Source organism: Aegilops tauschii, chromosome 1 (genome assembly GCF_002575655.3).
Source record: "Aegilops tauschii subsp. strangulata cultivar AL8/78 chromosome 1, Aet v6.0, whole genome shotgun sequence".
Classification (NCBI taxonomy): Eukaryota; Viridiplantae; Streptophyta; class Magnoliopsida; order Poales; family Poaceae; genus Aegilops; species Aegilops tauschii.
In genome coordinates this window covers 49,604,976-49,624,153 of record NC_053035.3, presented here as the reverse complement: position 1 = coordinate 49,624,153, position 19,178 = coordinate 49,604,976, and the positions used below count along the sequence as shown (strand labels likewise).

General features: G+C 47.2%; 1 non-coding gene and 1 pseudogene across 1 annotated transcript; both read left to right on the top strand.

Annotated features, from left to right (window-relative positions):
• LOC141027424 (uncharacterized) overlaps nt 1–17,768 on the top strand; it is a 28,450-nt pseudogene extending 10,682 nt beyond the window's left edge.
• TRNAY-GUA (transfer RNA tyrosine (anticodon GUA)) lies at nt 15,740–15,822 on the top strand. Its single transcript has one exon. It is a non-coding gene; the product is annotated as a tRNA-Tyr (tRNA).
• Nucleotides 17,769–19,178: the final 1,410 nt, after the last annotated feature.

Here is a 19,178-nt window from a genome sequence, read left to right as displayed (position 1 = left end):
CGAAAAGCTGGCAACCGACGCAACGTTGAACAAGGTCCTGTGCGTCTGCCCGGGCTGTCGGCCAATAAAAACCTGTATGGAAGGCCTTGCTTACAAGGGCCCGTGCTGCGGCGTGGTGGCCGCCAAGTCCAGCATGAATTTCTGCCAAAAGTTTCCGTCCTTCCTCTTCGGAGATGCACCTTTGAAGGACTCCGGTAGGGCTTTTCTTATAAAGCTCTCCCTCGTGGACCTTGTAGGCTTTAGATCGTTGCACAATGCAACGTGCCTCGTTTGGGTCCTCAGGTAGTTCTTGCCTAGTTAGGTAAGCCAAGAAGGGTTCTGTCCACGGGGCAATGACGGCCATAATCACGTGGACCAAAGGTGTTATTTCGGTGGCAGAGCCTCCAATTACGTCAGAGTGTTCGGTGTCTGGTGTTGTGGCCGGGTCCGGACTATTGTTACCGGTCTCTCCTTCCCATACCACGGATGGCTTAAACAGCCTTTCCAAGAAGATATTAGGCGGGACAGGGTCGCTCTTAGCGCCGATGCGGGCGAGGATATCCGCCGTCTGGTTGTTTTCCCTGACCACATGGTGGAATTCGAGCCCCTCGAACTGAGCTGACATTTTGAGGACGGCATTGTGATAAGCCGCCATTTTTGGATCCTTGGCATCAAAGTCTCCATTTATTTGAGATATTGCGAGGTTCGAGTCCCCACGCTCCTCCAGGCGTTGAATGCCCATGGAAACTGCCATCCGGAGACCATGTAACAGGGCCTCATATTCTGCTGCGTTGTTGGAGTCTGTGTATAATATTTGGAGTATGTATTGGACTGTATCTCCGGTGGGGGATGTCAGGACGACGCCAGCCCCCAGACCAGCCAGCATTTTAGAGCCGTCAAAGTGCATGATCCAATTGGAGTACGCGCCGTACTCTTTAGGGAGTTCGGCTTCTGTCCATTCGGCGACGAAATCAGCCAGTACTTGTGACTTAATGGCTCGCCGTGGTTTGTATATTATGTCGAACGAGAGGAGCTCAATAGCCCATTTAGCAATCCAGCCCATGGCCTCGCGGTTGTTTATTATGTCGTTGAGTGGTACTTCAGAGGCCACCGTAATTGAACACTCTTGAAAGTAGTGTCGTAGTTTCCGGGATGCCATGAGGACCGCGTATGCTATCTTTTGATAATGTGGGTATCGTGATTTGCATGGAGTGAGGACAGTGGATACATAGTATACCGGCTTTTGAAGCGGGAACTTATGTCTGTCCGTCTCTCGTTCGACGACGAGCACTGCGCTTACAACTTGGTGTGTTGCCGCTATATATAACAGCACTAGTTCGCCGACATTTGGCGCAGCCAAGATTGGGTTTGTGGCCAAAACGGTTTTTTTTCCTCTAATACGGTCGTGGCCGCATCCGTCCACTCGAAGTGTTCGGTGCGTCGAAGAAGGCGATAAAGAGGTAGTGCCTTTTCTCCTAATCGGGAGATAAAGCGGCTTAAGGCAGCCACGCATCCAGTTAGTTTCTGGATTTGCTTGAGGTCTGTTGGGATAGCCAACTGTGATAGAGCTCGGATTTTAGCTGGGTTTGCTTCAATTCCTCTATTAGAGACGATGAAGCCTAAGAGCTTTCCGGCGGGCACGCCGAAGACGCATTTTTCCGGATTGAGCTTGATGTCGTATGTTCGGAGATTGTCGAACGTGAGCCTCAAGTCGTCTATTAAGGATTCGACGTGTCTGGTTTTAATGACCACATCGTCTACGTATGCCTCCACTGTTTTGCCGATCTGTGTCTCCAAGCATGTCTGAATCATGCGTTGATAGGTTGCACCGGCGTTTTTTGAGCCCGAAAGGCATGGTGTTAAAACAGAAGGGGCCGTATGGAGTGATAAATGCCGTTGCGGCTTGATCTGACTCCGCCATCTTAATTTGATGGTATCCGGAGTATGCGTCGAGGAAACACAATGAGTCGTGTCCTGCGGTAGCGTCGATAATTTGATCGATGCGAGGGAGGGGGAAGGGATCCTTGGGGCAAGCCTTGTTAAGGTCCTTGAAGTCGACACATAGGCGCCATGATTTGTCCTTCTTTGGTACCATCACCAGGTTTGCTAGCCAGTCCGGATGTTTTATTTCTTGAATGAATCCGGCCTCCAGTAACTTGGCTAGCTCCTCTCCCATGGCTTGTCGCTTAGGCTCAGAGAAGCGCCGAAGAGTTTGCTTGCCGGCTTGAATCCCTTTAGAATGTTAAGGCTATGCTCGGCCAGCCTGCGTGGGATTCCTGGCATGTCTGAAGGATGCCAGGCGAAGATGTCCCAATTCACGCGCAAGAACTCCCGTAGCGCGGCATCTACTATGGGGTTTAACTGTACCCCGATGGATGCTGTTTTGGCAGGGTCCGTTGGATGGACTTGGAATTTGACTATTTCATCCGCTGGTTTAAAAGAGGTGGACTTGGATCTTTTTTCGAGTATCACGTCGTCCCTGTCCACTGTGGAGCGCAGCGCAGTTAATTCTTCGGCCGCGAGGACTTCGGATAACGCCTCGAGGGCCAGTGCAGCTGTTTTATTTTCGGCGCGGAGTGCTATGTCCGGATCACTAGCTAGAGTGATAATTCCATTGGGCTCGGGCATTTTGAGCTTCATGTACCCGTAATGGGGTATAGCTTGGAAGATCGTGAATGCCTCCCGCCCTAGAAGGGCGTGGTATCCGCTATTGAACAGGGCCACTTGGAATGTGATTTCTTCGGACCTGTAATTCTCCGGCGTGCCGAATACCACATCTAGTGTGATTTTCCCAGCACATCGTGTCTCCCGACTAGGGATGATTCCTCCGAAGGTCGTGCTGCTTTGCTCAATGCGGCTTTTGTCTATTTCCATTTTTCGAAGAGTCTCCTCATAGATGAGGTTTAATCCACTGCCGCCGTCCATGAGCACTTTAGTAAGCCGGAAGCCGTCCACAATTGGACTAAGGACCAAGGCGGCTAGTGCTCGGGCTGTTCGGAATTTAGGTCATCACTGGCATTGGAGGTGATAGCCATATCACTCCATGGATTTATTGCTGCCACGTGGCAGACTTCGGCAAGGCTGTGGAGTGCTCGTTTGCGCCTATTGTTTGAGGCGAAGGTCTCGAAGACTGTCAATACTGTATTGTTGTTTTCCACGGGATGGTGCTCTGCGGTATTGTTGACGAGGAGATCCTCACCGCTCTTGGCCACCTGCCGGAGTACCCAACATGCTCTAAGGCTGTGTGTTGGCATGGTATCCGCTGTACTATGAATTTTGCATGGCCTGTTGAGGATATAACCATTAGAGTCACCCGCCCAGGAGGGGCCGGGTTACGTTATAATGATCACCACGTGAAGCCCAGTGCCAAGCTTGCGGAAGGCGGGTCAGTAATGGGCTTAAGACCCGGAGGCGGCTTAAGGCCCATAGTGATAAACCGCCGTTATGGTGAGGCTTGTAGTGTAAGGCAAGAATAGTTAAGAGTCCGAGCCGGACACTGTTATAAGCCGGCTGGGACTCTGAGAGCCGCCGGGGCGTCAACCTCTCTATATAAAGGGACAACCCGGCGGCGGGTCAGAGGAGGAAGATCAGTTCGATAGCCAAGCAGAGCGGTTTAGCTCCTGGTCATCGAAACCCTAAGTAATACCATCTCAACTGGACGTAGGCTTTTACCTTCACCGTAAGGGGCCGAACCAGTATAATCCTCGTGTCCCTTGTCCCGTTTAACCCCTTTAAGCTTCCTAGTTGTGATGGCTCCACGACTAAGTCCTTGCACGAGGATATCTGCCGTGACAATTCCACGACAGTTGGCGCCCACCATGGGGCCAGCGCACGGTGGATTTGAGTTCTTGAAGGGCAGCTTCGAAGGGCTCAAGGGATACGCTATGGGCCGGATGACCAAGAGTCGTCGCGGCAAGCTCTACATCGACGATGCAAACTGGGGCCCTGACGCCGGCTCAATCGAGTACGGGTACCGGGTCCCCTTCGGCGGAATCCATGTCTTCATTGGCAAGATTGGTGAGCCGGGCCTTGGGCCGGACCTCTGCGCCGATCTCATCGAGACGGCTCAGCATGCACGACCCGCCCGGACTCTGCCTGCCTTGAAGCACGCTTTCGTGGGATGCACCCATGGAGGACTCTCTGAAAGATCTGGATCTGGCGAGGAGACGGCCGCTCGCTCTGACGGCGAGTCATCCACAGAGGAGACCGACTCGTTGTACCAACTTCAAGATGGCATGCTCAGGGGTTGTTCCGATGGCGACAGTATTCCGGACCCCTTTGAGCCGCCAAGCCGGGTTGGAATCTTTATGGCCGGCGCGCAACCTGTTCAAAACCCCGCCGCCGGGGCAGGAAGCCCTGTGCACTCGCCGGCTCAGGTGCTGATGGATCTCACAGACAAGATGGCGACTTATGAAGGGGCCTAATGATATATGGCTGATTGTATCGGGTTATCTAAGCCGCTGTGGATATCATAAGTAATTCAAGTTGTTTAAAACTCTATTATGAATGAGCCGGAAATTTCACAAAGCATGGCCTCTTTTAAGCCGGCGATATGAGCCGCCATGGCTAACAGATGCAGTTTTTTGTCTAAGTGTTGCACAAACAAGTTTCACAGATTGCAGGGATTATTTTGGATCAAACGATCGTCTAGAAAGGAAAAATTTCTAGACCTAAAAACTGATACAGAGAAGTTCATAAGCTCTAAATGAGGTCTTGTTGCGGACAAAGGGGATTTACTAGCATAAAAATGAGTGAGAAACTACTACCGCAGGGAGTCTGTACCGTTTTTGGATCAAAAGGAACCTCGGTGGCGGAACTGTGAAGAAATCGCGATGAACTACGAAGAACACAGAGAAATCGCGAGCCCTAATGCGGATCTAAGGTACATGACTACGAGGACTTACTGGTGCTGATGAGCAGCAGAGGTGCGCCGCAGGTTTCTGGTCAAGACAGGTTGATGCAGCGGCCTTGGTCGGTGAAGACGAGGTGCGCGGCGGCGGCGGCGGAGCTCGAGCTCTGGAGCGTCAGAGGAGGAAGACGATGGAGGGGAAGAGTGACGAAGACCTATGGGCCGGGCCTATTTATAAGGGACGGCTGGTAAATGGGCGCGAGAAACGAGGAGGCTGAAGACGTGATTATCTTGCCGCAGAAACGCCTCGATTTTCAGGATGGTCATTAAAGATAAGATCCGTTGGGATATGGCAGAATAAAAAATGAATTTAATGGAAGATGACGTCATGGCGGGTTACCAAGAATCCAGAAGATGACGTCATGGCGGGTTATAACCTTTGCACAAGCAGAAGCCGGAAGATTTTGAAGATTGACGTGAACCGGTTCAAATCAATCTGGGGCCTAATGTTGAGGATATAACCATTAGAGTCACCCACCCAGGAGGGGCCGGGTTACGTTATAATGATCACCACGTGAAGCCCAGTGCCAAGCTTGCGGAAGGCGGGTCAGTAATGGGCTTAAGACCCGGAGGCGGCTTAAGGCCCGTAGTGATAAACCGCCGTTATGGCGAGACTTGTAGTGTAAGGCAAGAATAGTTAAGAGTCCGAGCCGGACACTGTTATAAGCCGGCTGGGACTCTGAGAGCCGCCGGGGCGTCAACCTCTCTATATAAAGGGACGACCCGGCGGCGGGTCAGAGGAGGAAGATCAGTTCGATAGCCAAGCAGAGCGGTTTAGCTCCTGGTCATCGAAACCCTAAGTAATACCATCTCAACTGGACGTAGGCTTTTACCTTCACCGTAAGGGGCCGAACCAGTATAATCCTCGTGTCCCTTGTCCCGTTTAACCCCTTTAAGCTTCCTAGTTGCGATGGCTCCATGACTAAATCCTTGCACGAGGACATCTGCCGTGACAATTCCACGACATGGCCCATTAAGCCATCCCTCCAATACGGTTCCACGCCCTGTAGTGGGCTTTTGTTTCTTTGTAATTGGATCGGGTGACTTACGAGAGTACACCCTTTTAGTTCGGACGAGGGGTTTAGTGAGAGCCGAAGGATCCCAAAATTTTGTTTGAGTTTTCCAGGCGCTTTCCATTGCACAGTACTTCCGTACTATGGCCGCCAAGTCAGCGAAGTGTGCTATGTCACGGCGACTTATGGCGTTGAGGATTCCCCTGTCCATGCAATTTTTGCAAAAGAATGAAATTGCGTCTTCCTCGCGACAGTCCTTAACCTTGCTCATTACAAGGAGGAATCTGGCCCAATAGTGGTGTACTGTCTCTTGGGGCTCTTGTCTAATGTGGGAAAGATCACTTATATCTGGGTGGGTGGGTAGATTTAGGTCCGAACCCTTACCTGATCTGAGACCCAGGGGTGGAGGAGTTTCCGAGCTTGGCAGTTTGGGCTTCGGGATGTTGCCCAATAGGTCTGGCCCGCTGCCTGATTCTAGGTTCAAGGCTTGGGCCATATCCTCCCGTAGACGGGTATCCGGCTCGGAGAGCTCGGGAATCCGGACATAGTTTGTCCTCAGGATAGAGGAAGAATCGCTGCATTGCTCCTCCACCACTGCTATCTGATGGGTGACCGACGGAGAGTTAATCTCCCTTTGGTCGGGTTTAAGCCCGATCTGATTATAGTCCGTAGCGACTCCCAAGGCGGCGATGCGATCCAAGAGCTCGTTCAAGGAAGAGAGCTCCATTGGATCCAGCTGCTCGGCGAATTCCGAGCCGACATGGAGGCTATTTTCGATGACCCGAGAAGTCATCGTCGGCGCAATGGCCGAACGGGCGGTCATGACGAAGCCGCCTAGTCGGAGAGTTTGGCCTACAGCCAGGGCTCCCCCAGAGGTGATGTTGTCCTTGACAACGAGACGAGCCATCCAGCCTTATGATGACGGCACAGTGGAACTCTCAATGAAAGCACCAATGTCGGTGTCAAAACCGGCGGATCTCGGGTAGGGGGTCCCGAACTGTGCGTCTAAGGCGGATGGTAACAGGAGGCGGGGGACATGATGTTTACCCAGGTTCGGTCCCTCTCGATGGAGGTAATACCCTACTTCCTGCTTGATTGATCTTGATGATATGAGTATTACAACAGTTGATCTACCACGAGATCGTAGAGGCTAAACCCTAGAAGCTAGCCTATGGTATGATTGTTGTTGTCCTACGGACTAAAACCCTCCGGTTTATGTAGACACTGGAGGGGCTAGGGTTACACAGGGTCGGTTAAAGTGAGGAGATCTACATATCCGTATTGCCAAGCTTGCCTTCCACGCCAAGGAGAGTCCTATCCGGACACGGGACGGAGTCTTCAATCTTGTATCTTCATAGTCCAACAGTCCGGCCAAAGGATATAGTCCGGTTGTCCGAGGACCCCCTAATCCAGGACTCCCTCAGCGGCCTCCGCAGCCCCTGCAAGAGCCTTGCCGGGGCAGCTTGCCCAACACCAGTAGGGCGCGCCACCCTTGAGCCCAAGGGTTCCAACACCGTCAACCACATTGGAACCAAGGCTCGGGAGGCACCTCCGTGGTGGCATGCAGATCTTTGTGAAGATCATAAACATACAAGATCAGACGAGGACCAAAAGACAACGATCCTCGGTGAGATCCTAGCCGAGGAAATCCGTGAGACCCCCGACAAGGCGCGATGCCACGGCAAGACCCTTGTCGGGGCCCCGGCAAGACCCTTGCCAAGGACACCCGCGGGGCCACAGCCAGGCCCGCATCTGCCAAGGCTCCACCGCCGTTCCCATACAGCTGCCAGCCCAACCAGCTGGGCAGGCACCTGCATGGCAACGTGCGGCTTCCAGACCGACTCAGCAAGCACCTGCGTGGTGGCATGCAGATCTTTGTGAAGATCCTTCCACCACGCCATCTCAGCAGCCTACCAGCCTACGTGGCGCCGCATGCCTCGTTGGCCTGGACGCGCGTCAGAGCAAGATGGAGCGGCGACGGACGGGACGGGCCTCGTTGCCGTCCCCAATAAAGCAACGGGACACCTAAGGAGTGCATTTAATGCGTCTTGTCCTATAATGACAGGCGATAAGCTTGTACACTGTACACCTTTCCACCTCCTGTGTGCCACTGTGGCGACCCCTTTTGACTATAAAAGGAGGCCCGAGGCGTCCAGGAGAAGGATTCAGATCTTTTGGACTAGACATGCACCGTAGCTAGTTCGAGAGTTCAAGAACACTCAAATATATACACCAAAGCAGGACTAGGGTATTACGCATCCTCGCGGCCCGAACCTGGGTAAAACGATCTTTGTGCTAACTACCAGACCCGCTCTTTGCACAACCCCGCGCCCTCCAACCGTAGAAGGGATCCCAGTGATTCCATAGATGTCGTTTCCCCCGACAGATGTGTACTTTACTAGTGTTTATAGCAACCCCTCGGTATTTGATACTAGTTCAGTTGCTAAGATTAGTAACTTGAAACGGGAGTTGCAAAATAAACAGAGACTAGTTAAGGGCAAGGTGATGATGGGTGTTGGAAGTGATTCCAAGGTTGACAAGATCACCATCGCACACTCCCTTTACCTTCGGGATTAATATTGAACCTAAAATAAATGTTATTTGGTGTTTGCGTTGAGCATGAATACGATTGGATCATGTTTATTGCAATACAGTTATTCATTTAAGTCAAAGAATAATTGTTGTTCTATTTACATGAATAAAACCTTCTATGGTCATACATTCAATATAAATGGTTTATTGAACCTCGATCTTAGTGATACACATATTCATAATATTGAAGCCAAAAGATGCAAAGCTAATAATGATAGTGCAACTTATTTGTTGCACTGCCGTTTAGGTCATATTGGTGTAAAGCACATGAAGAAACTCCATGCTGATGGGCTTTTGGAATCACTTGATTATGAATCACTTGATGCTTGCGAACCATGCCTCATGGGCAGGATGACTAAGACTCCGTTCTCGGGAACAATGGAGCGAGCAACTGACTTATTGGAAATAATACATACTGATGTATGTGGTCCGATGAGTGTTGAGGCTCGCGGCGGGTATTGTTATTTTCTGACCTTCACAGATGATTTGAACAGATATGGGTATATCTACTTAATGAAACATAAGTCTGAAACATTTGAAAAGTTCAAAGAATTTCAGACTGAAGTAGAAAATCACCGTAACAAGAAAAATAAAGTTTCTACGATCAGATCGTGGAGGAGAATATTTGAGTTACGAGTTTGGTCTTCATTTGAAACAATGCGGAATAGTTTCGCAACTCACGCCACCCGGAACACCACAGCGTAATGGTGTGTCCGAACGTCGTAACCGCACTTTATTAGATATGGTGCGATCCATGATGTCTCTTACTGATTTACCTCTATCGTTTTGGGGTTATGCATTAGAGACAACTGCATTCACATTAAATAGGGCACCATCTAATCCGTTGAGACGACAACATATGAACTGTGGTTTGGCAAGAAACCTAGGCTGTCGTTTCTTAAATTTTGGGGCGGCGATGCTTATGTGAAAAAGTTTCAACCTGATAAGCTCGAACCCAAATCAGAGAAATGTGTCTTCATAGGATACCCAAAGGAAACTGTTGGGTACACCTTCTATCACAGATCCGAAGGCAAGATATTCGTTGCTAAAAATGGATACTTTCTAGAGAAGGAGTTTCTCTCGAAAGAAGTGAGTGGGAGGAAAGTAGAACTTGATGAGGTAATTGTACCTTCTCCCGAATTGGAAAGTAGTTCATCACAGAAATCAGTTCCAGTAATTCCTACACCAATTAGTGAGGAAGTTAATGATGATGATCATGAAACTTCAGATCAAGTTACTACCGAACCTCGTAGGTCAACCAGAGTACGTTCCGCACCAGAGTGGTACGGTAATCCGGTTCTGCAAGTCATGTTACTAGACCATGACGAACCTACGAACTATCAGGAAGCGATGATGAGCCCAGATTCCGCAAAATGGTTTAAGGCCATGAAATCTGAGATATGATCCATGTATGAAAACAAATGGACTTTGGTGGAATTACCCGATGACCGGCAAGCCATTGAGAATAAATCGATCTTCAAGAGGAAGACGGACGCTGATGGTAGTGTTACTATCTACAAAGCTCGACTTGTCACGAAAGGTTTTAGACAAGTTCAACGTGTTGACTACGATGAGATTTTCTCACTCGTAGCGATGCTTAAGTCTGTCCGAATCATGTTAGCAAATTGCCACATTTTATGAAATCTGGCAAATGGATGTGAAAACTGCATTCCTTAATGGATTTCTTAAAGAAGAGTTGTATATGATGCAACCAGAAGGTTTTGTTGATCCTAAAGGTGCTAACAAAATGTGCAAGCTCCAGCGATCCATCCATGGACTGGTGCAAAGCATCTCAGAGTTGGAATATATGCTTTGATGAGTTGATCGAAGCATATAGTTTTAGACAGACTTGCGATGAAGCCTGTATTTACAAGAAAGTGAATGGGAGCACTACAACCTTTCTGATAAGTATATGTGAATTACATATTGTTGATCGTAAATGATGTAGAATTTTCTGGAAAGCATAAAAGGAGTGTTTGAAAGGAGTTTTTCAAAGAAAGTCCTCGATGAAGCTGCTTACATATTGAGCATCAAGATCTATAGAGATAGATCAAGACGCTTGATAAGTTTTTTCAATGAGTACATACCTTGACAAATTTTTGAAGTAGTTCAAAATGGAATAGACAAAGAAGGAGTTCTTGCCTGTATTGCAAGGTGTGAAATTGAGTAAGACTCAAAGCCCGACCACGGCAGAAGATAGAAAGAGAATGAAAGTCATTCCCTATGCCTCAACCATAGGTTCTATAAAGTATGCCATGCTGTGTACCAGATCTATTGTATACCCTACACTAAGTTTGGCAAGGGAGTATAATAGTGATCTAGGAGTAGATCACTGGACAGCGGTCAAAATTATCCTTAGTGGAATAAGGATATGTTTCTCGATTATGGAGGTGACAAAAGGTTCGTCGTAAAGAGTTACGTCGATGCAAGCTTTGACACCAATCTGGATGACACTAAGTCTCGATCTAGATACATATTGAAAGTGGGAGCAATTAGCTAGAGTAGCTCCGTGCAGAGCATTGTTGACATAGCAATTTGCAAAATACATATGGATCTGAATATGGCAGACCCGTTGACTAAACTTCTCTCACAAGCAAAACATGATCACACCTTAGTACTCTTTGGGTGTTAATCACATGGCGATGTGAACTAAGATTACTGACTCTAGTAAACCCTTTGAGTGTTGGTCACATGGCAATGTGAACTATGAGTGTTAATCACATGGTGACTATTGGTGTTAAATCACATGGCGATGTGAACTAGATTATTGACTCTAGTGCAAGTGGGAGACTGAAGGAAATATGCCCTAGAGGCAATAATAAAGTTATTATTTATTTCCTTATTTCATGATAAATGTTTATTATTCAGGCTAGAATTGTATTAACCGGAAACTTGGTACATGTGTGAATACATAGACAAAACAAAGTGTCCCTAGTATGCCTCTACTTGACTAGCTCGTTTATCAAAGATGGTTATGTTTCCTAACCATAGACATGTGTTGTCATTTGATGAAAAGGATCACATCATTAGGAGAATGATGTGATGGACAAGACCCATTCGTTAGCTTAGCATTATGATCGTTACAGTTTCATTGCTGCTGCTTTCTTCATGACGTATACATGTTCCTCAGACTATGAGATTATGCAACTCCCGAATACTGGAGGAACACCTTGTGTGCTAATGTCTACTACACAACCTTCTTCTTGTAGACGTTGTTGGGTCTCCAAGTGCAGAGGTTTGTAGGACAGTAGAAAATTTCCCTCAAGTGGATGACCTAAGGTTTATCAATCCGTGGGAGGCGTAGGATGAAGACGGTCTCTCTCAAACAACCCTGCAACCAAATAACAAAGAGTCTCTTGTGTCCCCAACACACCCAATACAATGGTAAATTGTATAGGTGCACTAGTTCGGCGAAGAGATGGTGATAAAAGTGCAATATGGATGGTAGATATAGGTTTTTGTAATCTAAAAAATATAAAAACAGCAAGGTAACTAATGATAAAAGTGAGCACAAACGATATTGCAATGCTAGGAAACAAGGCCTAGGGTTCATACTTTCACTAGTGCAAGTTCTCTCAACAATAATAACATAATTGGATTATATAACTATCCCTCAACATGCAACAAAGAGTCACTACAAAGTCACTAATAGCGGAGAACAAACGAAGAGATTATTGTAGGGTACGAAACCACCTCAAAGTTATCCTTTCTGATCGATCTATTCAAGAGTCCGTAGTAAAATAACACGAAGCTATTCTTTCCGTTCAATCTATCATAGAGTTCATACTAGAATAACACCTTAAGACACAAATCAACCAAAACCCTAATGTCACCTAGATACTCTAATGTCACCTCAAGTATCCGTGGGTATGATTATACGATATGCATCACACAATCTCAGATTCATCTATTCAACCAACACAAAGAACTTCAAAGAGTGCCCCGAAGTTTCTACCGGAGAGTCAAGACGAAGACGTGTGCCAACCCCTATGCATAAGTTCACGAGGTCACGGAACCCGCAAGTTGATCACCAAAACATACATCAAGAGAATCACGTGATATCCCATTGTCACCACAGATAAACACATGCAAGACATACATCAAGTGTTCTCAAATCCTTAAAGACTCAATCCGATAAGATAACTTCAAAGGGAAAACTCAATCCATTACAAGAGAGTAGAGGAGGAGAAACATCATAAGATCCAACTATAATAGCAAAGCTCGCGATACATCAAGATCGTACCACCTCAAGAACACGAGAGAGAGAGAGAGAGAGAGAGATCAAACACATAGCTACTGGTACATACCCTCAGCCCCGAGGGTGAACTACTCCCTCCTCGTCATGGAGAGCGCCGGGATGATGAAGATGGCCACCGGTGAGGGATCCCCCCTCCGGCAGGGTGCCGGAACAGGGCCCCGATTGGTTTTTGGTGGCTACAGAGGCTTGCGGCGGCGGAACTCCCGATCTATTCTGTTCCCCGATGTTTTAGGGTATATGGATATATATAGGCGAAAGAAGTCGGTCAGGGGAGCCACGAGGGGCCCACGAGGGTGGGGGGCGCGCCCAGGGGGAAGGCGCGCCTCCCTACCTCGTGGCCACCTCGTTGCTTCCCTGACGTACACTCTAAGTCTCCTGGATTGCTTCCGTTCCAAAAATAACTCTCCCAAAGGTTTCATTCCGTTTGGACCCCGTTTGATATTCCTTTTCTTCGAAACACTGAAATAGGCAAGAAAACAACAATTTGGGCTGGGCCTCCGGTTAGTAGGTTAGTCCCAAAAATGATATAGAAGTGTAAAGTAAAGCGCATAAACATCCAAAACAGGTAATATAATAGCATGGAACAATCAAATATAGATACGTTGGAGACGTATCAAGCATCCCCAAGCTTATTTCCTGCTCGTCCTCGAGTAGGTAAATGATAAAAACAGAATTTTTGATGTGGAATGCTACCTAGAATATTTCTCAATGTAATTTTCTTTATTGTGGCATGAATGTTCAGATCCAAATGATTCAAAATAAAAGTTCATATTGACATAAGAGATAGTAATACTTCAAGCATACTAACAAAGTAATCATGTCCTCTCAAAATAACATGGCTAAAGAAAGTTCATCCCTACAAAATCATATAGTTTGGTCATGCTCCATTTTCGTCACACAAGAATGCTCTCATCTTGCACAACCCCGATGACAAGCCAAGCAATTGTTTCATACTTTAGTAATCTCAAACTTTTTTCAACTTTCACGCAATACATGAGCGTGAGCCATGGACATAACACTATGGGTGGAATAGAATATAATGATGGGGGTTATGTGGAGAAGACAAAAAAGGAGAAAGTCTCACATCGACGCGGCTAATCAACGGGCTAGGGAGATGCCCATCGATATATGTCAATGCAAGGAGTAGGAATTGCCATGCAACGGATGCACTAGAGCTATAAATGTATGAAAGCTCAACAAAAGAAACTAAGTGGGTGTGCATCCAACTTGCTTGCTCACGAAGACCTAGGGCATTTGAGGAAGCCCATTGTTGGAATATACAAGCCAAGTTCTATAATGAAAAATTCCCACTAGTATGTGAAAGTGACAAAACAAGAAACTCTCTATCATAAAGATCATGGTGCTACTTTGAAGCACAAGTGTGGAAAAAGGATAGTAGCGTTGTCCCTTTTTATTTCTCTTTTTTTTCTTTTTTAATTTGGCCTTTCTTTTTTTGGCCTTTTTTTGGGACAATGCTCTATTAATGATGATCATCACACTTCTATTTATTTACAACTCAAAGATTACAACTCGATACTAGAACAAAGTATGACTATATGAATGCCTCCGGCGGTGTACCGGGATGGGCAATGACTCATGAGTGACATGTATGAAAGAACTATGAACGGTGGCTTTGCCACAAATACGATGTCAACTACATGATCATGCAAGGCAATATGACAATGACAATGATGATGCGTGTCATAATAAACGGAATGGTGGAAAGTTGCATGGCAATATATCTCGGAATGGCTATGGAAATGCCATAATAGGTAGGTATGGTGGCTGTTTTGAGGAAGATATAAGGAGGTTTATGTGTTATAGAGCATATCATATCACGGGGTTTGGATGCACCGGCGAAGTTTGCACTAACTCTCAAGGTGAGAAAGGGCAATGCACGGTACCGAAGAGGCTAGCAATGATGGAAGGTGAGAGTGCGTATAATCCATGGACTCAACATTAGTCATAAAGAACTCACATACTGATTGCAAAAATCTACAAGTCATCAAAAACCAAGCACTATGCGCATATGACGTCATTCCTTGCGGCAACCACTGGAATATTACAGAACGATCTAAAGAGGGTCATAGCCTATTCAACTTGCAATCAATTAGGCTATATGATCTTTGCTTGCGGAATCTCTAACTATTCGGTTAGCGTCTTTCACTGAACCCATTGAGATGACCCAAGAATTTCGCCATTTCAATTTTGCTAGTCCTTGGGAACAGCGTAGCGACGGATAATTCCGAATCTACATAGGTCTAGTCCAGGGGACAAATCAATAGGAAATGCTATTTGCTTCTTAAGAAGAAGAACTTTTTTGAAATGAAAGAGTTTCCACGGGCGTCGGATATCATTTCTTCAAATAAGGAAGAAGTGTTATCGAAGGATTTCCTTCCATTCTTCCTAGTATGGAAGAAGTAAAGAAAAAGTACTGCGTCTCGATCTATACAAAAGGGCACTGGTTTTTTTTCTTTCGGTTTCATTGATAGCAGAAGAGTACGCTAGCTAGCGGAGCCTGAAAATGCTTGCTTGCGCCCCACCCCTACGGAAACTATTGCCTATGCTTGCTGCTCGCTCAGTGTCAGTAGAAGGGAAGAAAAGATGGTCACTCCTTTTAGGAACATGGCGAGCCTTACTTACGACTATTGCACTTCACTCGCTGCTCGTTCATTCACTTGCTCATGAACTCGCTGCTTCGTCAGAAGCGACTAGTCGCCTCCTTTCCTCCGCCAAAAGATGCTTAGCCAGAAGCGACGAAGGAGGGGAGCTGGGGAAGGCCGACGATGGCAATGAGGGGGAAGCTGTCGTAGAAGCTTTGCCCCTTGCTTTACATAAATTGTTATGAACTTACTAAATGACCTTATTTATTCTCCCGGAACACGAGCAAATCTAATAGTTCCATCTGCTCTTCTTAACTTAAGAATGAAGGCCGCCATCCTTCTTATTCAGGAACCCTTTGTTTGAGGAGGGCGTATCCCCGGGAAGGGGAGAGTGGCCGAGCGGTCAAAAGCGACAGACTGTAAATCTGTTGAAGGTTTTCTACGTAGGTTCGAATCCTGCCTCTCCCACTTGTTGTAGACTTAAGAGAAGAGAAAGTAGGCGGAAGCCTAGGAGGGCCAACCGAGCGAAGCTCTTTTTTTTGCCGTGCCGTGAAGTGCAATTTTCTCGTATGCGTTTTAGAGAGGTTGTCGAAAAAAGACGATCTATAGAGATTCCCCATCTATATCCAATCTTGAATAGAAGCGAGTCGCTTCCGGCGTCGGCTTGTAGTCTCTGCAGTCGGCACACGCACGCGCCCGCCATCATGCCTCCTTGGTTCGGGACGAAGCCAAGCGAGACATACGATAGATGAAGGAAGCGCCCACCCAGCAGGAGGGCTAAAACCTGTAGTTTCGAAGTTGCAAACTCCATCTTCGAAGCTGGAGTGCTTTAGCCCTTTTTTAAGCAAGAATCACCGTCTTGAGCGCCTTGCGCGCTCAAGAACAAGCAAGGGATGAGCGCTTTGTTGCTAAAACGGATACGTTTTCTTGCTGGGGAAGGCTAGTTTGATCGAGGATTGGAGAGGTGGGAGAGGTGGAATAAAAAGCTCGGGATGGATTTTGGAGTCTTTGTGCGAGCAGTATGCGGTGAGAGTCGCACGTACGGTAAGGAGGGGGGTTCGCGTCTATACGTGTAGTGTGGTGGTTGGGCCTACCCACCCTATTTGTTCCATGATCTATGGGTCTACTGGAGCTACCCACTTCGATCAATTAGCCAAGATTTTGACCGGATATGAAATCACTGGTGCTCGATCTAGTGGTATTTTTATGGGGATTCTTTTTATCGCTGTAGGATTCCTATTCAAGATTACTGCAGTTCCTTTTCGGGCGGCTGTAGGACGGACGACCCCCTATAGGTAGTAGGGTAGGGTGGGTGGTACCGCTCAGATAGCGGCCAATCCTCCTAACTGCACACGGGCCGGTCTTAGAGCGCGTGAAACTCATCACTACCTCGTAAGGGCATTGAGACCATAGCATGTTACACAAAAGCGCCGCTTTCTCAGGAGTGTTGTCACACAGCTGCCCGACTAGAAGAGCTACTCGCACTGTAGTGTTGTCACACAAGATAAGCACGCCGCCCGCCTGCTGGCCGGGCGAATCGAAGTTATCTTCCGGTCAACTGTCCACCCAGTCAAGTGCAAAAAACACAGTGGAATCACGCAACGCACGCTGTTGGTGTGCTTCCTGCCCACGAGGAAAGAAGAGCGACAAGGTTCAGATTTGACTGTTTGCAGCATGGGAGCTGATTACCCAAAAAATCCCTGGGAAAAAAGAAAAGATATCTCTGTAACGAAAACCATAGGAGGCTGTATTGGCGAGATCCAAGGGTTCACAGCAGCCCAAAAGAAAAACCGTCTGGAAGTCCGAGGACCTTTAGTACCGTACCGAACCAGCAGCCTTCGCGCCAAGCGACGACCGCCCTTGTCCCTTTCCTTTTTCCATTCAGCCTACTTCTTAGCTTTGTTCCGTCAGTCTAAGGCAAAGCTTAAGTGGTTTGCCTACCTTACCCACTTGATGAAAGGGAACGAACTTCGTTTCCTTGGCGGCTTTATGGATGGATTCAGTCAGAAAAAACTCCTTCCTTTTGAAAAAAGTGACGCTTTGCGTCTTCGCTTCCGAGGGTTAGGGTATAGGCCGTTTCGAGCAAGCTTTCGCTTTTTCTCCCGGCTTTCTACAACTTTCGCTTTAGCTTCCAAAGGCGACCCAATGACCTTTCCGGAATTGGAAGTATTCGTCGCCCTACCCTAAGAAAGAAGTCACTATAAAACTGCTTGCCCTCCAGAAGTACCAAAGGTGCGCGGAGCCCGGTGAAAATGAATATGTTTGCTACTGAAAGAAGCCTGCCTATTGACTAATATTCGTCTTTAGAATGAAAGTAGCTATGAAGCCCAATCTACTGTCGATTCAAAAGGGGGCATAGTCATATGGGTGGGGTGTTTGTGGGGAGCTGCCTTGGATATGAGGAATTCCTCCAATCTAAAAAAAAGAACAAAGAAAAAGTCCGTGACGAAGATCTTTCTTTTCTATCAATAGATAGGAATGAGTGTTCGTTATAGGGGATAGGATCCATCTGCTCTCTCTCTATTTTATTTGATGCAATTTAGAGAGAAAGAGCAGTGCGAATTAGAAAAAAACGAGAATCGGGAGATGATTCCAAAATAGATACATAGACATCTAAAGTAAAGGGATGTATATATTATTCCTATATATATCATCTATCTATGAAAAAAGTAAACAGAATTCGTTTTTGGGTTCCCCGAAGCCCTGAATGGATTGGATCGTTTCTGCTTCTGCCAACGAAATGAAGGCCTCGCCCCTTCCGAATGCTTCTCCGATCCTGAAGTCTCGCGAAGAGAATAAGATGCAGCTCCCCCTCCCTATCTTTTTCCGCTTTGCTAATATTCCCCTCTAACGCAGACCGGGCTTAGGCAGGCGCGGGAGGAAGAAAGAAAGTCGAAGAGCGTCTTCTCCTTTGTCCTTTTTTCGGTGCAACACAGGAAAGCACCCTCTTTTTGTAATCCCTGCAGCTTCCCAGAGGCTTGCTTTTTTTATTGAACGCATGGCGTAGCTAGGACCCCTCCAATCATGTTTGAGCCTATGTTCACCCGGGGCCAAAAAAGGAGAATTCCGGAATGCCTAGCGACGTTCAGATAAGGTGCATATCCCTTACCACTAAAGGAAAGGCTCGACGAAGGGGGGATATTAGCTGGGTAAGGAAAACGCTTTCGGAGATTGAGATGTCGATTTGTTTTTCATCGAAAAGGAAGAAGGCCGAGGGAATAGCAGCCTTCCTTCGGGCTTTGCCTGCCGACGTTCTAATAAAGAATTCCGGCTCGGCCCGGGAAAGCGCTAGCAACAACATAAAGAAAGGGGTCCATGTAGCTGCTGCGCCCGCCCATTGAGCAGCAGTTCGGCATCTACTACAAAAGAGAGAATCCACTTCAGATAGCCACGTCTCTGCTAGGCAGCGTGTGGAATGGCCGAGAGCGGACCAAATGGATATATAATCCAAGCCGAGAGTGGAGTTACATGAACAGTCGTCTGATGGAAAACAACTTTCACGTTCGGTTCAGAGAGCACTTTTTTCGTTGAGAATAAGTCCTTCCCTTTTGTGTGAATTCCCCAGCGGCGAATTAACAACTTGTGGGGCCCTATCTATCCAATCTCTTGAGCCCCAAGAAACCCCCCCTCTCCCTCGGACTCAATCTCTCTTTTGACTCTATATATGTGGGCACCTGATATCTATGAGGGTTCACCCACCCCAGTGACAGCATTCCTTTCTATTGAGCCTAAAATCTCTATTTCTGCAAATATGTCACGTGTTTCTATTGTTGCTTCCTATGGGGGTACATTACCACAAATCTTCTTTTTCTGCAGCATTGCTT